Here is a 25,265-nt window from a genome sequence, read left to right on the forward strand (position 1 = left end):
CTCACTGTAGTCTTTCCCGGGCTTCAGTTCCAGCGTGGGTGAAGAAGCATTAGAAGCATTCGGATCGTCTGCTGCCGTCGGGTATTGTGGCCCCCCCCTCCCCCCCGCTATTGCCCCGCACTGCCTGACTATCTCCCCGTGCCTCCTCCACCTCCATACTGCTTTTAAGCCCCATGTCGGACGCTCGGTCCCTCGTGGAGCAGCTGCGGTCCATGGCTGAGTCCATGGGACAGGACTGGCTGCAGCAGCAGGTCTCCGGACTGCTTGCCCTGGCCGCAGCGAATGCAGGGGGGAGACGTGCTCGGAGGACTCGTCCCCCGGAGCGCTTCAGCCCCCCCCTCCCTCTAGAGCTCAGCGCCGCTTTGGGAGCCCCTCGGAGGACCCTCCAGGCACGTCGGAACAGCGTTCTCCAGCTGTCTCCGGCGCTGGCACTGGGAGGAATCCCCGTCATCGGCAGAGCTCTGCAGGTGGGGGCCGCAGCCACACTCTTCCCCCCCCCCACCTGCGCGTCGTGGGCATCCAGAACATGCGGCTGCCTCCCCTGTGGATGCTCCGGCAGAGGGGGCAGCCCGGCGTGGGATGGTCAGTGCGGCGGGCTCCGGTCAGTCCGGTAGAGCGGCCGGAGGCCCCTCCCGCCCCAGGGCCTCTTCATCATCTTGTCGGGCTCTCGGTCAGGGCAGATCCCCTCCCCCCAGCACCAGCAGGAAGAGGAAATCGTGGGGGTCTGCCGTGCGGTCAGGGGACTGCAGTCGTCTGAGCCGGGATGGTCGTCCGAGTCCGGGAGCGGTCGGTGCAGCCGTGCCAGACCTTTCTACCGCAGATGCCCTGCATGAATCATCCAGGTCCGAAGGCGAGCTGTCCAGCGTGGAGGAAGAGGCGGCGCCACGTCCGGCGGCAGCGATGGAGTCCGGTGACGCGGCTGAGGGGTCCGTTCCTAGTCAGCCCGGTGAGTACAATTTTGCTTCCTTGTTTTCTTCACAGAGTGTGCAGTCTTCTGGGGGGGTGAGTGGGGGGGTGGGGGCCCCCGGGGCGGGTCTAGTGGCGCCTTCTCCCGCTGTGAGCGGGTTCTCCTCGCCCCAGACAGCGGGCATGGCGTCTGCCGTGCCTGCTTCCGTCGCAGCGTTTCAGGAGCTGGTGGCGGGTTTGCGGGTTTTGGTACAACGTTTGGACGCGGCTGCTCCTCCCGCAGCGTCGCCGGTGTCGGCTTGGGTGGCTGCTTCGCCTGGGGTTGGCGTGGCGGTAAATCAGGGGCAGGCTGCCCCCCCTGCTGTGGTTCCGTCTGGTGCGGCTCTGGCGGGGGGCGCGGTGGGTGAGCGGCCCGCGGCCGAGGCGTCTAAGGACGCTGGCAAGGGCGCGGATTCTGTGCGTTTGGCGGACTCCGCCAAATGCGAGGTTTATGTTTGTTTTGAGGGTCCTTTGGGCGCCCATCTCAAACCGGAGGTGCAGGAAAAGATTTTGAAAGGGGACTATGTGGAGATTTTTACCCTTTTGCCCTTAGAGAAGTTTAATCTGGACCGGATTAAGCCTGAGGAGTCCAAGAAGGAGGATGAGGAAAAGCGCCGGTATCGCCTTATTCCGCGGACGTTTAGCAATTGGCTACAAGCGTTTGCCATTTTTGCTAGCGTGATTGGGGAGAAGCACCCCGAGAATTGTTCACCTTTATTCTGCTATCTTAATGCCATCGGCGAGGCCCACAGGGTGTATGGGGGTGTAGCCTGGTTGCGGTATGATGAGCAGTTCCGTCAGCGGAAGGCGGTGCGGCCGTCGTTGCGTTGGGATCATAAGGACATCGGTCTATGGATGAACCTTATGACCTCGGCACGGGCCTCCTCTTCGTTTTCTCCAGGGGGGGCCGGGAGTCCGACGACCCCAGGACAGCCGGCCACAAAACGACGGGGTTGCTGTTGGCAGTTCAACGAGGGTACCTGTAAATTTGGCGCCAGCTGCCGTTACAAGCACGAATGCTCCCACTGTGGCGGATCCCACCCCTTGTCCCGGTGCTTTAAGGAAGGCAAGTCCCGTTCCGGCGACGCTTCGGGAAAAAGGGTGGACTCCGGTGAGGGTGGACAGGATGGCCCCCTTCCTAAATAGGTACCCGGATCGACAGGCCGCTCGCTTGTTGGAGGCGGGTTTCTCGGGGGGTTTTGTCATTCCTTGCTCCCTGGCTCGGATTCCTCCCCTGGCTGACAATTTGCGGTCGGCTCAGTTGCACTCCGCGGTGGTTTCGGAGAAACTTGCCAAGGAAGTGGCGTTGGGGCGTATGAGCGGCCCCTTTTCTGTCCCTCCTTTGCCTGATTTGGTGGTCTCCCCATTGGGGGTGGTCCCTAAGAAGGAGCCTAATAAGTTTCGGCTGATACACCACCTTTCTTTTCCGAAGGGTGGGTCGGTCAATGATGCCATTGCCCCAGAGTCATGCGCGGTTTCATATACCTCTTTCGATGCTGCGGTCTTCTGGGTCCGGCACTACGGCAGGGGTTCTCTGATGGCAAAGACTGATATTGAGTCAGCTTTTCGGCTATTGCCAGTTCATCCGTGCAGTTTTCATCTTTTGGGTTGTAGATGGTCTGGGGGTTTCTATGTGGATCGCTGTCTACCTATGGGGTGTTCCATTTCCTGCGCCTTGTTCGAGACCTTCAGTTCCTTTGTGGAATGGGTGGTCCGGGATGTGGCGGGGGTGAATTCGGTCATCCATTACTTGGACGACTTCCTGTGCGTTGGCCCACCTTCTTCTAAGCTCTGTGGTGTACTGCTGGCTACGGTTCAGCACATAGCGGAGCGTTTCGGTATTCCACTGGCGGCGGATAAGACGGAGGGCCCTCTCGCCGTCATAAAATTCTTGGGGATCATTATAGATTCCCAGGCCATGGAATGTCGCCTGCCGGAGGACAAGCTGTCGGCTCTCAAGGATGAGGTGCGGGTGGTTGCCGGTAAGCGTAAGGTACAGCTTCGCGAATTGCAATCGCTCCTGGGCAAGCTGAATTTCGCTTGCCGCATTATGCCGATGGGCCGGGTTTTTTGTCACCAGCTCTCTTCTGCCACGGCTGGGATACAGTCCCCCGGGCACTTTATTCGTTTGACGGGGGAGCACGCAGCTGACCTGAGGGTGTGGCAGGTTTTCCTGGACACGTTCAATGGGCGGTCGTTGTGGATGGACGGGCCGGTCAGCAACAGTGATATTGATCTTTTCGCTGACGCGGCCGGGTCGGCCGGGTATGGTGCATACTTCGGGGGCGTTGGAGTGCGGAACGATGGCCGGAAGACTGGCGGGGGGCAGGTTTTTTGCGCAATCTGGTCCTCCTGGAATTGTTTCCGGTTCTAGTGGCCATTGAGTTGTGGGGGGGGTTGTTTCGTGACAAGAAAGTCCGTCTCCACTGCGATAATTTGGGGGTTGTCCAAGTCATCAATACTCTGTCTGGGTCTTCTCCGCCGGTGGTGCGGCTCCTACGTCATCTGGTATTGCGTTGTCTGCAATTGAATGTATTTCTGTATGCTGTGCATCTCCCGGGGGTGAAAAACACTTTGGCTGACGCATTGTCTCGTTTTCAGTTGGACAGGTTCCGGGAGTTGGCACCGGGAGCGGAGCGACACGGCACCCCTTGTCCACGACGGCTTTGGAAGATTGCATTGGCATCGCCTCCGGGTTGATTCGCGGCTCCTTGAGTGGGTCCACGTGGTCTGCCTACACCAAGGTTTGGCGGGAGTGGGGGGCCATGTTACTTGAGGCAGGGGTGGATATGCTCGGGAAAGAGGTCAGGAATCTTTTGATCTATTTTATCTGCTTGAATTTCACGGCGGGGGTGTCGGTTTCTGCGGTCAATCGTAAACTATCGGCTATTGCTTTTCTGTGTAAGTTGAGGGGTGTTGCGGACTTTACCAAAGATTTTTTGGTTCGGCAGGCGCTGAGGGGTTATCGGCGGGGTGCCCCAAAGCTTGACGGGCACCGGCCTATCACGTTTGAGCTCCTGCAGATGTTGTTCGCCCAGGTGGGCGGGGTGTGTTTCTCCAGTTTTGAAGTCCTTTTGTTCCGGGTCGCCTTTGCACTGGCCTTTTATGGGGCTCTTAGGGTGAGCGAGCTCGTCAGCTCCTCTAGGGCGGCACAAGGGGGATTACAGATGGCGGATGTTCACAGCGATGGTTCTTCCGTGGCTTTGATTATCCGCCGTTCAAAGACGGACCAAGTCGGCAGAGGCGCATCCGTGCGTCTTGGCCACATACGGGGCTCGCCCATTTGTCCGGTTTCGGCGTTTCTCGAATACCTTAGGGTTCGACCGGCTGGGTCCGGTTCTTTCCTGGTGCACGCGGACGGGTCGGCCCTGTCCACTTTTCAATTTGTTTCGGTGATGCGCCGTTGTCTTACGGCCGCAGGCTGGCAGGCACTGCAATATTCTTCCCACTCATTCCGCATCGGGGCTGCTACAGAAGCTGCTAGGTGGGGTTTGGATGAGTCTGTTTTACGGCGTATTGGTAGGTGGGAGTCAAACAGATTCAAGCTTTATGTCCGCCCCCATTTGGTGTAACCACGGTTCTTGCGGGGTTTCTTTTTTGCTTGTTATTTGCTTAATATGCTTGTTTTGCCCCCTTTTTTCCTTTCTCTGGCGCTGTTTCGTAGTGTTATCGTTGGTCTGTTTTCGTTTTAGGTGCGGTGGCCCTCGTGTGGATTTTGGGACACTCTTTTGTCTATTGGGGGGCCAGACGGGCGGATGTTCGGCCGCAAGGGCGACAGCTTGGTATCCCTCGGTCTGAGGCTACCGTCCAGTGGATCGGCGTTCCAGGCATGTTGTGGGGCAGGGTGCTTCCAGAGGTACACAGGGTATCCCGTTTGGACAGGGCCCCGGACGTTTTAGTCATCCACGCCGGCGGCAACGATATGGGTGTTAGGTCTTGCCGCCACCTGATTCGGGACGTCAAGTTTGACATTCTCCGGCTACGCATGGAGTTCCCGGACACGGTGGTGGTATGGTCGGACATTGTGGGCCGCGCGTCTTGGCGTCAGGCCCGGTCCGTGGAAAAGTTGAACAAAGCCCGGGTGAAGGTCAATAAAGAGGTTTCCAGGTTCCTCGTGCGTAACGGGGGGTTCGTGGTCAGACACAGGGAGTTGGAGGTTGATACATGGCGGTATTTGCGCAGTGATGGGGTGCACCTCAATGGCTGTGGGCATAGATCTTTGGGCCCTGGGTCTGCAGGAGGGGATACAGAGAGCGTTAGGTTTTTGGCGGGGCACAATGGTGTGAGGTTTCCCACCTTGTGCTGTGGCGGTTGGGGGTCTTTGGAGGTGTGTCTGGTAAAACCTGCTGTACTTAGCAGCTGAGGGACCCATCTAAGGTATGGAGTCACCTGGGGAATGCCATGTTAATAGATGGGTTAACTGGTATTTTAAATTGGGAGGTATCTGCTGTGTGTTGAGGTCGTCCCCGAGCCGGTGCTGCGGCTGGGGACAGTTAAGAGTTACACAGATACACAAAATGGTACTTGGTATTTGGGGCCTCCAAAGATCGGCAACCTTATGTGATCTTTTATTTGAATATTTTGGTTCCAGTTTTAAGGAACGTGTTATATATATTTTGTTATTGGTTAATAAATGGCCACGTTGGCCAATTTTACTCCAATAAAGGTGTCCGTGTATTTATTGCAGGAAGTTCATTGAAAGGGTTTGGGATTTGAGATAAGGGTTATGGTAAGTGTCCAAATTTCATCTGGGGTGCCTTAGTCATGGTCTCTAACAGAGTGCAGTTTTTAGTTTACCCAGAAGTCTAAAAGTTTGTGTCAAGCTTCAGATAGCTGCAATAATGTGTCTTCCCTGTTTGAGCTCCCCAGGCCCCTTTTTATGTGTAAGTCACCCTGAGTCTATTAGGGACACAGGGTGATTGATAAAGTGATGGACAATTGCTTAATGGATGCTGAGAGCATGGATTGGATTAATTTTTTTTTCTTTTTTTATTAAACATTAAAGTTAGAGGGAGAGAAGGGGAGAAGATGGGGTAGGGGAGTGGGATGGGCAGGGAGCAGATGTCAGGACATACAGCTGAACATGAAAATCTAGCCGGTCATATCATAACTTAGGTTATAATAGGTTGCAGCTCAGATATATAAGAGATCAAAAGAAACTGTAAGAACACACCGAAATAATACACAGAAATATCAAGCGACATGCGGCAAAATCAGATATTGGGACGGGCATCAGAACCTTGTGGGACACGAAGGGGGAGGAAGGGGATGCACTGCCAGGTAAGTATGCCACTTCCTTTGGAAGTGCTGTTGGGCTGAACCACGGCTGTGATTCAAGTCTATGAGGTCCCTCTGCAGAAGGATATGTATGTCTTGTTGCACCTCTCTTATAGTGTGGGGGGGGGGAGGCAGTCCATTGCTTTAGAATTGCCCTCCTTACGATCATAAAACAGTTCAGAATCCAGAGTTTATGATGAACCAGGGATTTTCTATCAGACTTAGAGATGTGGGCGAGTGTTGTTTCCAAGTAGCCAAACAATAGAGCATAAATGTCTTTGGGTAAGAGGAGACCCAGTGTGGCCATGATGAATTGCAGGATTTTATCCCAGAATCGGGAAATGCGAGGGCACAACCAAAGTTTGTGAAGCAAGGTGGGTAGGTACGTCCCACACAGGGAGCATATTCGTGAGTGTGGTCTGGGGCCCACTTCAGGCAGGGGAGATATGCACCATGTAAGATTTTAAGTTGTTGTTCCCGCCAGAACTCGTTTTGTGCAAAGAGACACGTGGTGTTGTAGCCCCTGAGAATGCGGTGTTGAGCTTGCGAGGATCCTAGAGTTCTATTCCAGGTGCTTGCTACCTGTAATGCAGCCGAGGTATGCCATTCTTGGCATATATGGTTATATATATGTGCCTGCCCTGTTGTACCAATAGATCTATCAGAGTAGGCACAAAGTGCAAAGATTTGTCCATACATAGTGATTGTACAAAACATATACATTGCTGTTAGAAAAAATGTAGTGAGAGGAATTCCATATTTAGAGGACAACTCGGATATACAGTACTGTGAGGTTGGCCCGTAGAGGCTTCATACAATTGTGAAAACCTGGTCAGGCCCAATGAGGCCCAATGAGAGAAGGCCCTATGTTGCTGCGCCTGGGGGAACAGAGGATGGTTACAGATAGGGAGGTGGGGAATAACCTCTGAGGAGCTTTCAATTTCTTCCGTACTTCCCTCCAGGCCAGGACAGTGTCCCTGATCAAGACATTGTTTCGTAGATTGGAAGGGAGATCTCTGTGCCCACAGTGCAGCAAAGCCACAAGGTTATGAGGGCTGGCAATTTGGGATTCGAGGTTCAAGTTGGTATACTTGGATTCCCGGGTTATCCGGTCTAGACCCCCCTGTAGCAGACACAACAAATTGTATAGATGAATATCAGGCAAATCTACCCCCCCCCATCCTGCTTTGATAGGTACAGTTTAGACAGGGCTATGCGTGGCTTGTGGCCCTTCCATATGAAACTAGCTACTGCCCTATTGAGTCTGTGGACATCATTGTGCTTCAGGAGAAGGGGAATAGTCTGGAGGGGGTATAGGAGCTTTGAGAAGCTCATCATCTTATAAATATGACAGCGGCCCATGAAAGAGATAGGAAGATTGTGCCAGTTTTGAAGTTCGGCAGTCACTTTGTCAATAGTGGGTGTGAGATTTAGGTGATAGAGGGATGAGGGGTGTTTGCCAATTTTGAAACCCAGGTACGTGATGGAATTATGTACCACTTTGAGAGGAGAACCATGAGCCCATGAAGGATGGTGAGAGGAGTGAAGAGGTAGGATCTCACTGAAAAGTTTATACGGAACCCGGAGCACTGGCGATAGCGCGCAAACACCTTCTGTATAACCGGTAAATCATTTGGTGGGTCAGCTGTGAAACTGAGGATGTCGTCAGCAAATAGCACTGTCTGCAGTTCCAGGTCGCCCACCGGGATAGATGTGGGTGTGTTGTGAGGAGACTGGACAGAGGTTCTATGGCTAAATTGAACAGGAGGGGGGATAGCGGGCAGCCCTGTCTTGTGCCTTTGTATAGTCTGATTGTACGGGAAGTATGGCCTGCCACCACCACTTGCGCTGTGGGATGAGCATACATAGTCTTGATAAGATGTGAAAAGGGGCCTGAAAATCCCAGTTTGGCGAGGACCAACTCCAACCAGCGGAAACTCACGTTGTCAAATGCTTTTTCAGCGTCTAGCATGACTATAGCTGTATCCGCCGTTGGGTTGGCCCCCGCATATTCCATGGCTGTAATGACCTTGCTAATGTTGGAGGTGGCGGACCTCCCTTGGGTAAAGCCTGCTTGGGCGGGGTGAATAAGAGAGGGGAGGATTTCGGCCAGCTGATTAGCCACTATTTTGAAAGGATTTTAACATGCAAATTGAGTAGGGAGATGGGGCGGTAGCAGCCTGGATTAGTGGGGTCTTTACCTTTTTTATATAGAGTTTGATGAGCGCTTGGTAACCAGTAGGTAAATATGGACCGTCGTTATATATTGAGTTGTAAAGGTCAAGGAGGGTGGGGGCGAACGCTCCTATGGCTATCTTGTAAAAATCAGACGTATAGCCGCCCGGGCCAGGGGCCTTGCCAGGAGCTAAGGACTTGACCGTGATTAAAACCTTGTTGAGTGAGATCGGCGCGTTAAGCGAGACTAATTGCTCCTGCGTAGGGTTGAGCGGACACCTAGATGTCCGTGTTCGACGGGTTCGGCCGAACTTTAAAAAAAAGTCCGGGTCCGTGTCCCGGACTTTTACCGAACTTTTCCCGGACACCGAACCCCATTGAAGTCAATGGGGACCCGAACTTTAAGGCACTAAAATGGCTCTAAAACACCAATGGAAAGGGCTAGAGTGCTGCAAATGGCAGCAAAACGTAGTTAAGAGCATGGCAAGTGCTCTGCAAACAAATGTGGATAGGGAAATAACTTAAAACAACAAAAAAAAAACATCTCTGAAGGACGAGGCCCATATGGAGTAGGAGGGAGGTTGAGGTGGTGGTGGATGTGGCGGTGTCATAGGCGTGCGCACAGGGTGTGCCGGGTGTACCTGGGCACACCCTAATCACCTAGGGCACATAGCATTATCGCTCTGTTTGCCAGTGAGGAGATGGGAAAGATCTCCCTCGGACCTGCTCTGCTCTATTTCTCTTTGCCAGCAGGGAGAGTAATGTATCGGGGCCATATACATGTAGGCAAACACATGCATGTGTATTTCAACTTTGGGGTGCACACCCTAATGCAATAGGCTGCGCACACCTATGGGCGGTGTAGGTGGAAGCGGCGGTGGAGGAGGACCAGGGCCGGATTAAGAGCATCATGGTCTTGGTGCTGAGGATTTTGAAGGGCCTTAAGGGCCGTGCCTTGGCATGCACCCAGAGGAGGAAGGGTGCAGCCATGCATGCCTAATTCAACATGGGATGCTGTCTCTGAAGCCCATAAACACATCCATGCATCGGCAACTGTCCCTCCTTGTCAGGCCTTCGCGCTGTGTGGGGAGGTTCTGAGGGTGCTGCCTGGGGAAGCGAGCATAGAAGCCAGACTTCTGTGTTTACAAGTGACAGAAGAGCGGTCACAGTGAATATGGCCAACCCGGGGCCTATATAAAAGGTAGGGGCCTGGAGCTGCAGCTCCAATAGCCCCTACGTTAATCTGGCCCTGAGGAGGAGGACGAGGTAGCCAACACTGCTTCTTTTCACAAATTTTAAATGAGGGTACACCCCAAAAGAGTGAGAAAGAGCAAAAATGGAACAATGGGTGGGTAAGGTCGGTATCCATTGCTATTCTGCACAAGGTACGGAAAAGTCCCGTGGGATCCATGCCTGGTTCATTTTAATGAACGTGAGCTTGTCCACATTGTCTCTGGACAGGCGGCTGCGCTTGTCTGTTATAACGCCCCCAGCCGTGCTAAATACCCGTTCAGATAATACACTGGCTGCAGGGCACGCCAGCACCTCCAAGGCGTAAAGGGCAAGCTCAGGCCATGTGCCCAATTTGGAGACCCAGAAGTTGAAGGGGGCAGACCCCTCATTCACTACATGTAGGCGTGTGCACACATACTGCTCCACCATGTTGGTAAAATGCTGCCTCCTGCTAAGACGTTCCATCTGAGCTGCTGGTGCTGCTGTTTGTTGTGGCGTGCTGACAAAGCTTTTCCACATTTCGGCCATGCTAACCCTGCCTTCTGAGGTGCTGGCGGTGCCCTGGTTGCGTTGGCGACCTCCTCCTCCTCTGCCTTGTGCTTCCACTGTGGCCCCGCTGTCAGATGGGAATGCCAGCAGCATCGCATCTACCAGCGTGCGCTTGTACTCGCGCATCTTGCGATCGCGCTCCAGTGAGTGAATTAAGGACGGTACGTTGTCCTTGTAACGGGGATCCAGCAGCGTGGCCACCCAGTAATCAGCACAAGTTAGAATGTGGGCAACTCGGCGGTCGTTATGGAGACACTGCAGCATGTAATCGCTCATGTGTGCCAGGCTGCCCAGAGGCGACGAAAGGCTGTCCTCTGTGGGAGGTGTATCGTCCGTGTCCTCTGTATCCCCCCAGCCACGCACCAGTGATGGCCATGAGCTGGCCTGGGTGCCACCCTGCTGTGAACATGGTTCCATCTCCTCCTCCAGCTCCTCCTCCAGCTCCTCCTCCTCCTCATCCTCCAGAACTGTGCCCCTGCTGGACAATTGTGTCCCTGGCATTTGTGTGTGCAGGAACCCACCCTCGGAGCCCCTTGCGAATGACTGCCCTGAAAGCCTTTGAAATGTTACCTCTTCATCCTCCTCCTCCTCCTCCTCATCCTGTGCCACATCCTCTTCCATCATCGCCCGAATTGTTTTTTCAAGGAGGCATAGAAGTGGGATAGTTAAGCTGAGAACGGCGTCATTGCCACTGGCCATGTTGGTGGAGTACTCAAAACAGCGTAACAAGGCACACAGGTCTCGCATGGAGGCCCAGTTATTGGTGGTGAAGTGGTGCTGTTCCGCAGAGCGACTCACGCGTGCGTGCTGCAGCTGAAACTCCACTATGGCCTGCTGCTGCTCGCACAGTCTTTGCAGCATGTGCAAGGTGGAGTTCCACCTTGTGGGCACGTCACATATGAGGCGGTGAGCGGGAAGGCCGAAGTTACGCTGCAGCGCTGCCAGGCGAGCAGCAGCAGGGTGAGAACGCCGAAAGTGCGCACAGACGGCCCGCACTTTCTGCAGCAGCTCTGACATATCGGGGTAGTTTTTAAGGAACCTCTGCACCACCAAATTCAGCACATGCGCCAGGCAAGGGATGTGCGTCAAACCGGCTAGGCCCAGAGCTGCTATGAGATTTCGCCCATTATCGCACACCACCAGGCCGGGCTTGAGGCTCGCTGGCAGCAACCACTCATTTGTCTGCTGTTCCATGCTCCTCCACAACTCCCGCGCGGTGTGTGGTTTGTCCCCCAAACAGGCAAGTTGTAAAACTGCCTGCTGTCGTTTACCCCTGGCCGTGCTGAAGTTGGTGGTGAAGGTATTACGCTGTCCGGATGAGGAGGCGGTAGAGGATGAGGTAGCGGAGTAGGATGAGTTAGGAACAGGAGGCAAACTGAAGCGCCCTGCAATCCTCGGTGGTGGAAGGACATGCGCCAAATTGCTATCCGCCTCAGGCCCATCCGCCACTGCATTTACCCAGTGTGCCGTTAGGGAGATATAACGCCCCTGACCGTGCTTACTGGTCCACGTATCGGTAGTTAGGTGGACCTTGGCACAGATGGCGTTGCGCAGTGCACACCTGATTTTTTCCCCCACTTGGTTGTGTAGGGAAGGGATGGCTTGCCTGGAAAAGTAGTGGCGGCTGGGCACGACGTACTGTGGGACAGCCACCGACATAAGCTTTTTAAAACTGGGCGTCTCCACCAGACGGAATGACAGCATTTCAAAGGCCAATAATTGTGAAATGCTGGCATTCAGGGCCAGGGATCGCGGGTGGGTAGGGGGGTACTTCCTCTTCCTCTCAAGTGTTTGGGAGATGGAAAGCTGAACACTTCCACGGGACATTGTGGAGATGGTTGTTGGTGACCCAGGTGGTGGTGTTGCTGACAGATCGTCTGTTTGCGGGGTGGCAGGTGCCGGTATGACTACAGAGGTGGCTGGAGCGGCCGAGACTGCAGCAGAAGAGGAAGCAGGATGAGCCAGAGACGTTTCTTGGTTTTGAAGGTGTGTACTCCACTGCAGCTCGTGCTTTGCACTTAGATGCCTGATCATGCAGGTTGTGCTCAGGTTGAGAAGGTTTATGCCTCGCTTCAGGCTCTGATTGCACAGGGTGCAAACCACTCGTGTCCTGTCATCAGCACATTTTCTAAAGAACTTCCACGCTAGAGAACTCTTTTGAGCTGACTTTGGTGCGCTCGTTCCCTTGCTGCGTTGGGCAGTAGCAGGCGTAGTGTCTAGGGCACGGCCGCTCCGCTTCTGCACCCTGCTCCCTCTTCTGCTGTGCTGGTGGCTCTGTGCGACCACCGCCTCTTCCTCCAAAATACTCAGGTCACCTGCATGACCTTCATTCCATGTGGGGTCGAGGACCTCATCGTCCTCCACATCATCTTCCACCCAGTCTTCACCCCTGCCCTCCCTGTCGGTCTCCACAATGCTGAACGCCGCAGCAGTTGGCACCTGCGTTTCGTCATCATCGGAGACGTGCTGTGATGGTCCTTCCATGTACTCATCTTGAGAAATAAGTGGTTGGGCATCGCTGCACTCAATCTCTTCCACTTCTGGGGCAGGGCTAGGTGGATGGCCCTGGGAAACCCTGCTGACAGAGTCCTCAAAAAGAATAAGAGACTGCTGTATGGCTTGGGGCTCAGACTGCTTGCCTGATTTGCAAGGGGGTGAGGTGAAAGACGGTTGGACATTGGCTGCAGGTGCCAACTCTGACCTTTCTGCAGTAGAATGGGTGGGAGACAATGTGAAGGAACTGGAGGCACTGTCAGCAGCAAACCAATCTACTATCGCCTCTCTGTGTTCTGGCCTCATCACTTCTAGAGGCGTATGATGCCCTACCAAATATTGCTGCAGGTTCTGTCGCCTACTCACACTTGAGGAAGGTGTTTCACTTGTGCGTGTAGCTGGCACAGATCGACCACGTCCTCTCCTTGCAACAGGAGCTCTAGCAGCAGCACCACGACCCCGGCCACGGCCCCTATTTGACGCTCTCCTCATATTTCTGAAATTTAAGATCTTGCCCTAGAAAGGTCTTTATTGAATAGCAGAACAAAAGAACAACAGTATCGCACGGGTGTATCTCACAGTCAAATATGCAAACTATGCCGCAATTTAATGTTTTTTACACCAAAAGGGTGTGTATTGAATAGCGGAATAGGATAAAAAACTGTATCTCACACGTACAAACACAGACTAGGCCCGATTACATTTTTTCCTACCTTAAAGGGAGGATGAGGAAGAGGAGTATGGAACAGGCAGCAACCCTCAAATCTTCAGAAGTATGAGATGAACCTCAAAAACTTGGAAAGGTGGATCTCACACGTACCGACACAGACTATTCCGCAATTTAATTGATCCCCAAAGGTTTTTATTGAATAGCGGAATGGGAAAAATGATCAAAAAAAGTGTATGTATCTCACACGTACAGAAGCACACTAGGCCCCAATTACTATTGTTTGTACACCTAAAAGGATGGATGAGGAGGAGGAGGAGTATGGAACAGGCAGCACCCTCAAATCTTCAGAAGTATGAGATGAACCTCAAAAACTTGGAAAGGTGGATCTCACACGTACCGACACAGACTATTCCGCAATTTAATTGATCCCCAAAGGTTTTTATTGAATAGCGGAATAGGAAATATGATCAAAAAAAGTGTATGTATCTCACACGTACAGAAGCACACTAGGCCCCAATTACTATTGTTTGTACACCTAAAAGGATGGAGGAGGAGGAGGAGGAGTATGGAACAGGCAGCACCCTCAAAGCTGCAGAAGTATGAGATGAACCCCAAAAACTTGGAAAGGTGAATCTCACACGTACCGACACAGACTATTCCGCAATTTAATTGATCCCCAAAGGTTTTTATTGAATAGCGGAATAGGAAATATGATAAAAAAAAGTGTATGTATCTCACACGTACAGAAGCACACTAGGCCCCAATTACTATTGTTTGTACACCTAAAAGGATGGAGAAGGAGGAGGAGGAGTATGGAACAGGCAGCACCCTCAAATCTTCAGAAGTATGAGATGAACCTCAAAAACTTGGAAAGGTGGATCTCACACGTACCGACACAGACTATTCCGCAATTTAATTGATCCCCAAAGGTTTTTATTGAATAGCGGAATGGGAAATATGATCAAAAAAAGTGTATGTATCTCACACGTACAGAAGCACACTAGGCCCCAATTACTATTGTTTGTACACCTAAAAGGATGGATGAGGAGGAGGAGGAGTATGGAACAGGCAGCACCCTCAAATCTTCAGAAGTATGAGATGAACCTCAAAAACTTGGAAAGGTGGATCTCACACGTACCGACACAGACTATTCCGCAATTTAATTGATCCCCAAAGGTTTTTATTGAATAGCGGAATAGGAAATATGATCAAAAAAAGTGTATGTATCTCACACGTACAGAAGCACACTAGGCCCCAATTACTATTGTTTGTACACCTAAAAGGATGGAGGAGGAGGAGGAGGAGTATGGAACAGGCAGCACCCTCAAAGCTTCAGAAGAATGAGATGAACCCCAAAAACTTGGAAAGGTGGATCTCACACGTACCGACACAGACTATTCCGCAATTTAATTGATCCCCAAAGGTTTTTATTGAATAGCGGAATAGGAAATATGATCAAAAAAAGTGTATGTATCTCACACGTACAGAAGCACACTAGGCCCCAATTACTATTGTTTGTACACCTAAAAGGATGGAGGAGGAGGAGGAGGAGTATGGAACAGGCAGCACCCTCAAAGCTTCAGAAGTATGAGATGAACCCCAAAAACTTGGAAAGGTGGATCTCACACGTACCGACACAGACTATTCCGCAATTTAATTGATCCCCAAAGGTTTTTATTGAATAGCGGAATAGGAAATATGATCAAAAAAAGTGTATGTATCTCACACGTACAGAAGCACACTAGGCCCCAATTACTATTGTTTGTACACCTAAAAGGATGGAGGAGGAGGAGGAGGAGTATGGAACAGGCAGCACCCTCAAAGCTTCAGAAGTATGAGATGAACCCCAAAAACTTGGAAAGGTGGATCTCACACGTACCGACACAGACTATTCCGCAATTTAATTGATCCCCAAAGGTTTTTATTGAATAGCGGAATAGGAAATATGATAAAAAAAAGTGTATGTATCTCACACGTACAGAAGCACACTAGGCCCCAATTACTATTGTTTGTACACCTAAAAGGATGGAGAAGGAGGAGGAGGAGGAGTATGGAACAGGCAGCACCCTCAAATCTTCAGAAGTATGAGATGAACCTCAAAAACTTGGAAAGGTGGATCTCACACGTACCGACACAGACTATTCCGCAATTTAATTGATCCCCAAAGGTTTTTATTGAATAGCGGAATGGGAAATATGATCAAAAAAAGTGTATGTATCTCACACGTACAGAAGCACACTAGGCCCCAATTACTATTGTTTGTACACCTAAAAGGATGGAGGAGGAGGAGGAGGAGTATGGAACAGGCAGCACCCTCAAAGCTTCAGAAGTATGAGATGAACCCCAAAAACTTGGAAAGGTGGATCTCACACGTACCGACACAGACTATTCCGCAATTTAATTGATCCCCAAAGGTTTTTATTGAATAGCGGAATAGGAAATATGATCAAAAAAAGTGTATGTATCTCACACGTACAGAAGCACACTAGGCCCCAATTACTATTGTTTGTACACCTAAAAGGATGGAGGAGGAGGAGGAGGAGTATGGAACAGGCAGCACCCTCAAAGCTTCAGAAGTATGAGATGAACCCCAAAAACTTGGAAAGGTGGATCTCACACGTACCGACACAGACTATCCCGCAATTTAATTGATCCCCAAAGGTTTTTATTGAATAGCGGAATGGGAAATATGATCAAAAAAAGTGTATGTATCTCACACGTACAGAAGCACACTAGGCCCCAATTACTATTGTTTGTACACCTAAAAGGATGGATGAGGAGGAGGAGGAGTATGGAACAGGCAGCACCCTCAAATCTTCAGAAGTATGAGATGAACCTCAAAAACTTGGAAAGGTGGATCTCACACGTACCGACACAGACTATTCCGCAATTTAATTGATCCCCAAAGGTTTTTATTGAATAGCGGAATAGGAAATATGATCAAAAAAAGTGTATGTATCTCACACGTACAGAAGCACACTAGGCCCCAATTACTATTGTTTGTACACCTAAAAGGATGGAGGAGGAGGAGGAGGAGTATGGAACAGGCAGCACCCTCAAAGCTTCAGAAGAATGAGATGAACCCCAAAAACTTGGAAAGGTGGATCTCACACGTACCGACACAGACTATTCCGCAATTTAATTGATCCCCAAAGGTTTTTATTGAATAGCGGAATAGGAAATATGATCAAAAAAAGTGTATGTATCTCACACGTACAGAAGCACACTAGGCCCCAATTACTATTGTTTGTACACCTAAAAGGATGGAGGAGGAGGAGGAGGAGTATGGAACAGGCAGCACCCTCAAAGCTTCAGAAGTATGAGATGAACCCCAAAAACTTGGAAAGGTGGATCTCACACGTACCGACACAGACTATTCCGCAATTTAATTGATCCCCAAAGGTTTTTATTGAATAGCGGAATAGGAAATATGATCAAAAAAAGTGTATGTATCTCACACGTACAGAAGCACACTAGGCCCCAATTACTATTGTTTGTACACCTAAAAGGATGGAGGAGGAGGAGGAGGAGTATGGAACAGGCAGCACCCTCAAAGCTTCAGAAGTATGAGATGAACCCCAAAAACTTGGAAAGGTGGATCTCACACGTACCGACACAGACTATTCCGCAATTTAATTGATCCCCAAAGGTTTTTATTGAATAGCGGAATAGGAAATATGATAAAAAAAAGTGTATGTATCTCACACGTACAGAAGCACACTAGGCCCCAATTACTATTGTTTGTACACCTAAAAGGATGGAGAAGGAGGAGGAGGAGGAGTATGGAACAGGCAGCACCCTCAAATCTTCAGAAGTATGAGATGAACCTCAAAAACTTGGAAAGGTGGATCTCACACGTACCGACACAGACTATTCCGCAATTTAATTGATCCCCAAAGGTTTTTATTGAATAGCGGAATGGGAAATATGATCAAAAAAAGTGTATGTATCTCACACGTACAGAAGCACACTAGGCCCCAATTACTATTGTTTGTACACCTAAAAGGATGGATGAGGAGGAGGAGGAGTATGGAACAGGCAGCACCCTCAAATCTTCAGAAGTATGAGATGAACCTCAAAAACTTGGAAAGGTGGATCTCACACGTACCGACACAGACTATTCCGCAATTTAATTGATCCCCAAAGGTTTTTATTGAATAGCGGAATAGGAAATATGATCAAAAAAAGTGTATGTATCTCACACGTACAGAAGCACACTAGGCCCCAATTACTATTGTTTGTACACCTAAAAGGATGGAGGAGGAGGAGGAGGAGTATGGAACAGGCAGCACCCTCAAAGCTTCAGAAGAATGAGATGAACCCCAAAAACTTGGAAAGGTGGATCTCACACGTACCGACACAGACTATTCCGCAATTTAATTGATCCCCAAAGGTTTTTATTGAATAGCGGAATAGGAAATATGATCAAAAAAAGTGTATGTATCTCACACGTACAGAAGCACACTAGGCCCCAATTACTATTGTTTGTACACCTAAAAGGATGGAGGAGGAGGAGGAGGAGTATGGAACAGGCAGCACCCTCAAAGCTTCAGAAGTATGAGATGAACCCCAAAAACTTGGAAAGGTGGATCTCACACGTACCGACACAGACTATTCCGCAATTTAATTGATCCCCAAAGGTTTTTATTGAATAGCGGAATAGGAAATATGATCAAAAAAAGTGTATGTATCTCACACGTACAGAAGCACACTAGGCCCCAATTACTATTGTTTGTACACCTAAAAGGATGGAGAAGGAGGAGGAGGAGGAGTATGGAACAGGCAGCACCCTCAAATCTTCAGAAGTATGAGATGAACCTCAAAAACTTGGAAAGGTGGATCTCACACGTACCGACACAGACTATTCCGCAATTTAATTGATCCCCAAAGGTTTTTATTGAATAGCGGAATGGGAAATATGATCAAAAAAAGTGTATGTATCTCACACGTACAGAAGCACACTAGGCCCCAATTACTATTGTTTGTACACCTAAAAGGATGGATGAGGAGGAGGAGGAGTATGGAACAGGCAGCACCCTCAAATCTTCAGAAGTATGAGATGAACCTCAAAAACTTGGAAAGGTGGATCTCACACGTACCGACACAGACTATTCCGCAATTTAATTGATCCCCAAAGGTTTTTATTGAATAGCGGAATAGGAAATATGATCAAAAAAAGTGTATGTATCTCACACGTACAGAAGCACACTAGGCCCCAATTACTATTGTTTGTACACCTAAAAGGATGGAGGAGGAGGAGGAGGAGTATGGAACAGGCAGCACCCTCAAAGCTTCAGAAGAATGAGATGAACCCCAAAAACTTGGAAAGGTGGATCTCACACGTACCGACACAGACTATTCCGCAATTTAATTGATCCCCAAAGGTTTTTATTGAATAGCGGAATAGGAAATATGATCAAAAAAAGTGTATGTATCTCACACGTACAGAAGCACACTAGGCCCCAATTACTATTGTTTGTACACCTAAAAGGATGGAGGAGGAGGAGGAGGAGTATGGAACAGGCAGCACCCTCAAAGCTTCAGAAGTATGAGATGAACCCCAAAAACTTGGAAAGGTGGATCTCACACGTACCGACACAGACTATTCCGCAATTTAATTGATCCCCAAAGGTTTTTATTGAATAGCGGAATAGGAAATATGATCAAAAAAAGTGTATGTATCTCACACGTACAGAAGCACACTAGGCCCCAATTACTATTGTTTGTACACCTAAAAGGATGGATGAGGAGGAGGAGGAGTATGGAACAGGCAGCACCCTCAAAGCTTCAGAAGTATGAGATGAACCCCAAAAACTTGGAAAGGTGGATCTCACACGTACCGACACAGACTATTCCGCAATTTAATTGATCCCCAAAGGTTTTTATTGAATAGCGGAATAGGAAATATGATCAAAAAAAGTGTATGTATCTCACACGTACAGAAGCACACTAGGCCCCAATTACTATTGTTTGTACACCTAAAAGGATGGAGGAGGAGGAGGAGGAGTATGGAACAGGCAGCACCCTCAAAGCTTCAGAAGTATGAGATGAACCCCAAAAACTTGGAAAGGTGGATCTCACACGTACCGTCACAGACTATTCCGCAATTTAATTGATCCCCAAAGGTTTTTATTGAATAGCGGAATAGGAAATATGATCAAAAAAAGTGTATGTATCTCACACGTACAGAAGCACACTAGGCCCCAATTACTATTGTTTGTACACCTAAAAGGATGGAGGAGGAGGAGGAGGAGGAGGAGTATGGAACAGGCAGCACCCTCAAAGCTTCAGAAGTATGAGATGAACCCCAAAAACTTGGAAAGGTGGATCTCACACGTACCTACACAGACTATCCCGCAATTTAATTGATCCCCAAAGGTTTTTATTGAATAGCGGAATAGGAAATATGATCAAAAAAAAGTGTATGTTTTTCACACGTACAGAAGCACACTAGGCCCCAATTACTATTGTTTGTACCCCTAAAAGGATGGATGAGGAGGAGGAGGATGAAACAGGCAGCACCCTCAAATCTTCAGAAGTATGAGATTGTGTTCACTGTACCCCACAAAGATTGTGTTCACTGCACCCCAAAAGGATTGTCTTCACTGCACACCACAAAGATTGTGTTCACTGTAATCCACAAAGATTGTGTTCACTGTACCCCCCAAAGATTTTGTTCACTGCACCCCACAAAGATTGTGTTCACTGTACCCCACAATGATTTTGTTCACTGCACCCCACAAGGATTGTCTTCACTGCACCCCACAAGGATTGTCTTCACTGCACCCCACAAAGATTGTGTTCACTGTACCCCACAAAGATTGTGTTCACTGCACCACAAAAGGATTGTCTTCACTGCACCCCACAAAGATTGTGTTCACTGTACCCCACAAAGATTGTGTTCACTGTAGCCCACAAAGATTTTGTTCACTGCACCCCACAAAGATTGTGTTCACTGTACCCCACAAAGATTGTGTTCACTGTACCCAACAAAGATTGTGTTCACTGTACCCCACAAAGATTTTGTTCACTGCACCCCACAAAGATTGTGTTCACTGTACCCCACAAAGATTGTGTTCACTGTACCCCGCAAAGATTTTGATCACTGCACCCCACAAGGATTGTCTTCACTGCACCCCAAAAGGATTGTCTTCACTGCACCCCACAAAGATTGTGTTCACTGTACCCCACAAAGATTGTGTTCACTGCACCCCAAAAATTGTCTTCACTGCACCCCACAAAGATTGTGTTCACTGTAATCCACAAAGATTGTGTTCACTGTACCCCACAAAGATTTTGTTCACTGCACCCCACAAGGATTGTCTTCACTGCACCCCACAAGGATTGTCTTCACTGCACCCCACAAAGATTGTGTTCACTGTACCACACAAAGATTGTGTTCACTGCACCCCAAAAGGATTTTCTTCACTGCACCCCACAAAGATTGTGTTCACTGTACCCCACAAATATTGTGTTCACTGTACCCCCCAAAGATTTTGTTCACTGCACCCCACAAGGATTGTCTTCACTGCACCCCACAAGGATTGTCTTCAGTGCACCCCACAAAGATTGTGTTCACTGTACCCCACAAAGATTTTGTTCACTGTACCCCACAAAGATTGTGTTCACTGTACCCCACAAAGATTTTGTTCACTGCACCCCACAAAGATTGTGTTCACTGCACCCCAAAAGGATAGTCTTCACTGCACCCCACAAAGATTGTGTTCATTGTACCCCACAAGGATTGTCTTCACTGCACCCCACAAAGATTGTGTTCACTGTACCCCACAAAGATTGTGTACACTGTACCCCCCAAAGATTTTGTTCACTGCACCCCACAAGGATTGCCTTCACTGCACCCCACAAGGATTGTCTTCACTGCACCCCACAAAGATTGTGTTCACTGTACCCCACAAAGATTGTGTTCACTGTACCCCACAAAGATTTTGTTCACTGCACCCCACAAAGATTGTGTTCACTGCACCCCAAAAGGATTGTCTTCACTGCACCCCACAAAGATTGTGTTCACTGTACCCCACAAGGATTGTCTTCACTGCACCCCACAAGGATTGTCTTCACTGCACCCCACAAAGATTGTGTTCACTGTACCCCACAAAGATTGTGTTCACTGCACCCCAAAAGGATTGTCTTCACTGCACCCCACAAAGATTGTGTTCACTGTACCCCACAAAGATTGTGTTCACTGTACCCCCAAAGATTTTGTTCACTGCACCCCACAAGGATTGTCTTCACTGCACCCCACAAGGATTGTCTTCACTGCACCCCACAAAGATTGTGTTCACTGTACCCCACAAAGATTGTGTTCACTGTACCCCCCAAAGATTTTGTTCACTGCACCCCACAAGGATTGTCTTCACTGCACCCCACAAGGATTGTCTTCACTGCACCCCACAAAGATTGTGTTCACTGTACCCCACAAAGATTTTGTTCACTGTACCCCACAAAGATTTTGTTCACTGCACCCCACAAAGATTGTGTTCACTGCACCCCAAAAGGATTGTCTTCACTGCACCCCACAAAGATTGTGTTCACTGTACCCCACAAGGATTGTCTTCACTGCACCCCACAAAGATTGTGTTCACTGTACCCCACAAAGATTTTGTTCACTGCACCCCAAAAGGATTGTGTTCACTGCACCCCAAAAAGATTGTGTTCACTGCAGCCCACACACAGAAAAATGGATGTGGATCACTGACACCTGCCTATCTCCTATCCCACACCACACAGCAATATCGATTGTAGTTTGTAGAACACACTGACTCTATAATTCAGCAGACTCTATCCCTAAAATGCCTACAACACGCCCTGCCTAAACACTCCGACCTGACCCTAAATTCTATCCGGACACCAATTCGTTTTCCCTGCCTGTCTTTCCCTAATCAGCAGCCAGCACGTATGTTTGCTCTGTCCCTGAGCTAAGCAGCAGAATGACGCCGCTGCGGCTGCCTCGAACTTATAAAGACTTGGTCACATGCTTCAGACGGCCAATCACAGCTACTCATACATTTGCAGGCATGGCTGGGATAGCTTAAGGCACACCAGTTAAACGATTGTTGATTGGCTGTTGAAAGCCCGCCATGAAAAGAGCGCCAAAACATGCAAAACCCGGAAATAAAACGACCGAACACGGATTTTTTACCCGAACATACAGTAAAGTGTCCGTGTCCGGGTAACAAAAATCCAATTATTCGGTACGAACACGAATAATACAGTCCGTGTTCGCTCAACACTACTCCTGCGTAATAGTGGGGAGTGGGACTGATGACAATAGGGAATCCGCCTTGGTTTCGTCTATGGGGTCAGGGCCATAGAGATTTGTATAGAAGGACTCAAATACAGCATTTATGTCCTGTGGAGAATCAACAGTATTGCCCTGAGAGTCCGTGAGGGCCGCTATGTGGGTTGGTGTGTAATGGGGCCTACACATGGATGCTAATAATTTGCCAGGTTTGTTTCCAATCCAGCTGGGAAGCGTGAATGGACTCCTGCGCCACAGTCCATTCATTGAAAGTTGATTTAGCTGTGCGCCAGCGTTCTCTACATTCCGGGGTATTAGATAGGTTGAGGAGTCTTTCTGCCTCCCTGAGAGACGCACTGGCTTCCTTATATGCTGTGGCGATTTTTTTCTTATGGGCAGAGGCGTAGGAGATAATGCGGCCTCTGAGAACAGCTTTTCCTGCTTCCCAGAGTAGCATAGGAGAACAGTCAGGAGAGGAACTGAAGTGTAGAAATTCGGATCATGAGTCCTGTATAATGCTCCCTACACCCGGATCTTTGGCTAGATATGGGGGAAGCGCCAAGTATCTTTAGACGGGGGTGTGGCGAATAAAGAAACGTTGATGGAGACGGGGGCGTGTTCTGAAACTGCCATGTCATGTATGCAAGGGTGAGAATGTGTGTGTGAGCAAATTGTTGTTAAAATAGATATAATTAATCCTTGTGAGGGTGATGTGCAGGTGGGAGAAGAAAGTGTATTCACGATCAGAAGGGTGATCAAGTTGCCAGGTATCTGTGAGGCGTAAGCCATCAGCAAAGGTCTGAAGCAGGAATGCAGGTTTGAGGGAGCGGGTTATGGGGTGCTGTGACCCCCCTGACCTGTCCTCCTCTATATCTAGTGTCATGTTGAAATCGCCTACTAAAAGGAGAGGTAGGTGTGCATATTGGGCTAAATGTGAGGTAAGTGTTTGAAAGAAAGATTTCGTGGGTGAGTTAGGGGCGTATACGGCAGCTAATATCCAGATATGAGATGCCATAGTCAATTGTAGTACTAGAATCCTCCCTTCGTCGTCAGAGTAGGATGTAATGATATCGCTTTGCCTTTAACAGCTGGGGAACCAAAGACCTGGCCCACCCAGAGCTTGCGCATGCGGGCAAGGCCTGGGCTAGGCAGGTGTGTCTCTTGCAATACAGCAATGTCCGCCCTCAGTCTTTTGAGATGCCTGAGGATAGCCATGCGCATGTGCGGGGCCTTTAACCTCTTAACATTCCAAGAGATGACTTTCATTTAGGTGGGAGTGAGATAGAGGAATAAGGGGGCAGAGATGATAGCTGCAAATGTGCATATAATATAGTAGTGTAGTGCAACCATGGACAACCATATGAGAAGTATAGTATAGGGTAGAGACATCTGTAAAGGATACAGGACATGGGGGTGGGAGAAAGGGACCCAATGGGGGTCAAGGAGGGAACAAAATCGGGTACATACCCATTGAAGTCTTGACTTCACTTTTTTCCTCATGCACTCAGAACTCTTGTTAGGAACAGCATTACCATTAGTCCGAGTTGTTCGCCCTTCTATATGCCGGTGAAGGTACAGTGAGGACCGCCGGGGCATAGTCCCAGGATGACTGAGAGGGAGGCTGGCAGAACAGACTTCCGGCAAGGCTGAGAGCCTAAGAGAAAAGGCGAAGGGTCCCGTGGGGGCCCATGATCAATCAAGGATATCAACAATATGTGCAATATGGAACAGTACAGCTTGCAATACCTAATACCCAGAGATAGACACCAAAGAGCAAATGGGAAACATCATAACATATTAAAATAAATGCATAACAATTAAACCGGTGCTTCTGTGATACCACAAAATCAGAGCGGAGAAGTAGGGAGAGGCACAGGATTTCCAGTGAGCTGGAGCAAACATACTGAGAGTGGATCAGTGGGGACGAGAGCGGAGATTTGGACCGGACAAAGTAAGCTTCTTGGCAGGGTCTTTCCTGGGGCTGCAATGCTCCCTCGTTCCCGGGGATCGCAAAGGCATGGAATTTTGGATGGGTGAATGACTTCTGTTCTCCAGATGGGTCTGTGAGGCGTAATGTAGCAGGATAGGCTAAGGTAAACTTTATGCCTTTTGGAAATAATGCCTGGCAGATGGGCTGGAATGCTTTCCTCCTCTTAGACACCTCCTGAGAATAATCTGCAAAAATAAGCAGCTTGTGCCCATCTAGTTGCAGAGCTTTGGAATTCCTAAAGGACTTTAGGATATTCATTCTGTCCATGTAGTTAAGGTAGCGTACAATGACCGGGCGCGGGGAGCGGCGGTCATTAGAGGGTGCCCCTAGGCGGTGGGCATGCTCTGCTGTGCAGGGGGCAGTGAGGCCCAGGGCTGAGGGGATTCTGGAAGCGCAAATGTCATACAAGAGTCAGCACTGTAAGTCTCAGGCAGCCCTATGATTCTGAGTTTGTTCCTCCTGGAACGGTTTTCAAGGTCATCCAATTTCTCCAGGATATACCTTTGGGTTTGTCTTGCTTGCTGGTCCTGGGAGAAAGAGGATTGGAGCTCGTCCTCTATGTCTGACATACGATGCTTGGAGCTCGTCCTCTATGTCTGACAGGACGAGGATTGGAGCTCGTCCTCTATGTCTGACATACGATGCTCCAAGTCTGTCAGTCTACCAGAGTGTTC

At 49.4% G+C, this 25,265-nt stretch overlaps 1 pseudogene across 1 annotated transcript; it reads left to right on the forward strand.

Moving 5' to 3' along the window:
• Positions 1-4,562: 4,562 nt before the first annotated feature.
• Positions 4,563-5,231, forward strand: LOC309546635 (annotated as a pseudogene). Its single transcript has 2 exons — positions 4,563-4,605; positions 4,638-5,231. The product of its transcript is annotated as an uncharacterized misc_RNA (transcript).
• Positions 5,232-25,265: the final 20,034 nt, after the last annotated feature.

The sequence above is a fragment of the Pelophylax lessonae genome, assembly GCF_965119305.1.
Source record: "Pelophylax lessonae genome assembly, chromosome: 1".
NCBI lineage: Eukaryota > Metazoa > Chordata > Amphibia > Anura > Ranidae > Pelophylax > Pelophylax lessonae.